Below are 3,420 nucleotides of genomic sequence, written 5' to 3'. Positions count from 1 at the left end.
ATTCAGTTTAATCCAAAACTAATCAGGGTTCAAGAAGGTTCCTTGTGAGTGAAGGTGGTCAAAATGTATAAACTTCCACTTATAAAATAAATTAGCCCTGGGATGTAATATGCAGTATGGCGACTACAGTTAACAATACTGTATTGTATAATTGAAAGTTGTTAAGAGAGTAAACCCTAAAAGTTCCCATCACGAGGAAAATAACTATAACTCTGTGAGGCAGTGAATGTTAATTAAACTTATGGTTATCATTTATATAAAAATCACAATATGTAAAAATATTGAATTTAATGTTGTATGTCAACTAATTTAATGTTGTATGTCAATTATATCTCAATTTTTTAAAAAAAACATTAAAAAAAAAGGTTCTTGTGGATTTCAGTTCCTTCACAAGGAAAGGATAAATGAGTACAAACCTTTCCAATTGAAATATAAAAAACTGAGAGACTGTTTTATGAAGACTTGACCAGAAAAAAGGGTTGAGGTTACTATAATCTGCCATTTCTTCCTGGCAGCCACCACACAGCTCTCTGCCAGCTTAGAACCACAGTGACAGGGTGGCCTGAGTGACCACAGAACAAGTGGTCAGAACAACACTCCATTTTGGCTTGAGTTCCCTCCCAGGGCGATTGTAGTGTCCAGATGCTGCCTGGGAGGCAAGCCTGGACAGCAGTAGTTAGAAGAGGAATGCAGAACATGGATCTAGTTGTCCTTAAATTTGAGAAGCTCTATGAAATTTGTCTCCAGAAATATCTAATCCCTCTTCCTGGAGGAAAACTTATTTGGGAGCTTCAGGCTCCAAGTTTTTTTTTATTTTTTTCTTTGCTCATGCTTAAAATTTTTTTAAAAATGTGTGTGGTAAAAAAACACATAACATGAGATCTGTCCTCCTAATAAATATTTCTATGTGTAATATAGTATTGTTAACTATAAGCATAATGTGATATAGATCTCTAGAACTTTTTATCTTGCATAAATGAAACTTTACACCAGTAACCCCTCATTTTCTTTTCCCCCCAACTTCTGGTGACTACCATTCTACTTTCTGCTTTAATAAATTTGGCTACTATAGATATTTTGTATTCGTGAAATCATTCAATATCTGTCCTTCTGTGGCTGGCTTATTTTACTTAGCACAGTATTTCCCAGGTTCATCTATGTTGTAGCAAATAGCAGGATTTCCTTCTTTTTATGGCTGAAAAATATTTCATTGTGTGTGTGTGTGTGTGTGTGTGTGTGTGTGTGTGTATACACATATATATACATGTATATATATATGTATGTATATGTATATATGTATGTGTATGTATATGTATATATATGTATATATATATATCTTTATCCATTCCTTCATTACATACATTTTAGGCTGTTACCACCTCTTGGCTATTGTGAATGATGTGGTGAACATGTGAATGGAGATATCTGTTTAAGATAGTGATTTCAATTCTTTTGGATAAATACACAGAAGTAGAATTGCTGGGTCATAAGATAGTTCTATTTTTAAAATTTTGAGGAACCTCCAAACTGTTTTTCATACTTGTGCACCAGTTTGCAATCCTACCAGTGCACAAGTGTTCTCTTTTGTCCACATCCTCACCAACACTTGTTGTTTTTTGACTTATTGATGATAGCTATTCTGATGGGTGTGAGGCAATATCTCATTGTGGTTTTAATTTGTATTTCTCTGATAATTAGTGCTGTTGAGCATCATGAATCATATGTTTATTTGCCATCTACGTCCTCTTTGGAGAAATGCCTACTCAGGTCTCTGCCTAATTTAATTGGATTGTTTGTTTTATGGGTGTTGAGTTGTATGAGTTCTTTATAAATTTTATATATTAACTCCTTATGAGACATACTATAGGCAAATATATTTTCCCATTCAGTTGGTTGTCTTTTCATTTTGTTGGTGGCTTCTTTAGCTGTATAAAAACTTTTTTGTTTTATGTAGTCCTATTTGTTAATTTTTTCTCTTGTTTTTCTTTCTCAGGAAGTTATAACAAAAAAAAATATTACTAAGAACAATGTCAGAGAGTTTATCACTTATGTTTTCTTCTAGGAGTTTTATGCTTTCAAGTCTTGCATTTAAACTTGTAATTCGTTTTGAGTTTATTTTTGTATATGATGTAAGAAGGTGGTCTAGTTTTATTTTCTGCATGTATGTGTCCAGTTTTCCCAACACTATTTATTGAATAGACTACATTTACCCCATTATATATTCTTGCTTCCTTTGTCATAGATTAAATGACCATATAAGTGTGGATTTATTTCTGGGCTCTTTATCCTGTCCCATTGATCTATGGTTTTGTGCCGGGACCATGTTATTTTGATTGCTATAGACTTGTAGCATAGTTTAATATCAGGTAGTGTGATATTTCCAATTTTATTCTTCTTTCTCAAGCTTGCCTTGGCTATTCAGGGTCTTTTATGGTTCCATATAAAATTTTTGAAGTATTTGTTCCAGTTCTGTGAAAATTGTCATTGGTATTTTGATAGGGGTTTTATTGACTCTATGAATCGCTTTGGGTAGTATGAACATTTTAACAATGTTATTTTTTTTCTATCCATGAGCATAGTAAATGCTTCTGTTTATTCGAATCTTCTTCAATTTCTTTCTTCACTGACATAATTTTCCAAGTACAGGTCTTTTACCTCCTTGGTTATATTTATTCTTAGTTTTTTGTTTTTTTTTTATCTAATGTAAATGGGATTATTATCTTAATTTCTATTTCTGATAGTTGATTATTGGTACATAAAAGTACAACCTATTTCTGAATATTAATTTTGTATTCTGCTACTTGACTGAATTCATTTATCAGTTCTAACAGTTTTTTGGTGGACACTTTAGGGTTTTCTATGTATTGTACCATGTCATCTGCAAATAATAACAGTTTTCTTCCTTTCCAATTCAAGTGCATTTTATTTATTGTTCTTGTCTGATTACTGTGGCTAGGACCTCATATGTTATTTTGAATAAAAGTGGTACATCATTGTCTTGTTCCTGATCTTAAAGAAAACATATTTAATTTTTCCCCTTTAGTATGATGTTAGCCATAGGTTTATCATAAATGGCCTTTATCATGTTGAGGTATGCTCCCTCTCTTCCCACTCTGCTGAGAGTTTTTATCATAAATAGATGCTGAATTTTATCAAATGCTTTTTCTACATCTATCAATATGATCATATGATTTTTATTTTTCAATATGTTAAAGTGCTGTATCACATTAATTGATTTGTGGATATTGAACCAACCTTGTATGCCAGGAATAAATCTCATTTGATCATGGTGTATGACCTTTTTAACGTCTTCTTGAATTTGGTTTGCTAATATTTTGTTGAGGATTTTTGCATTTATGATCATCAAAGATATCGGCCTAAAATTTTCTTTTTTTGAATGTCTTTGTCTTGTTTGGGAAT

Source organism: Pteropus vampyrus, unplaced genomic scaffold, assembly GCF_000151845.1.
Source record: "Pteropus vampyrus isolate Shadow unplaced genomic scaffold, Pvam_2.0 Scaffold44, whole genome shotgun sequence".
Lineage (NCBI taxonomy): Eukaryota > Metazoa > Chordata > Mammalia > Chiroptera > Pteropodidae > Pteropus > Pteropus vampyrus.
Note: the sequence above shows the minus strand (reverse complement) of the source record.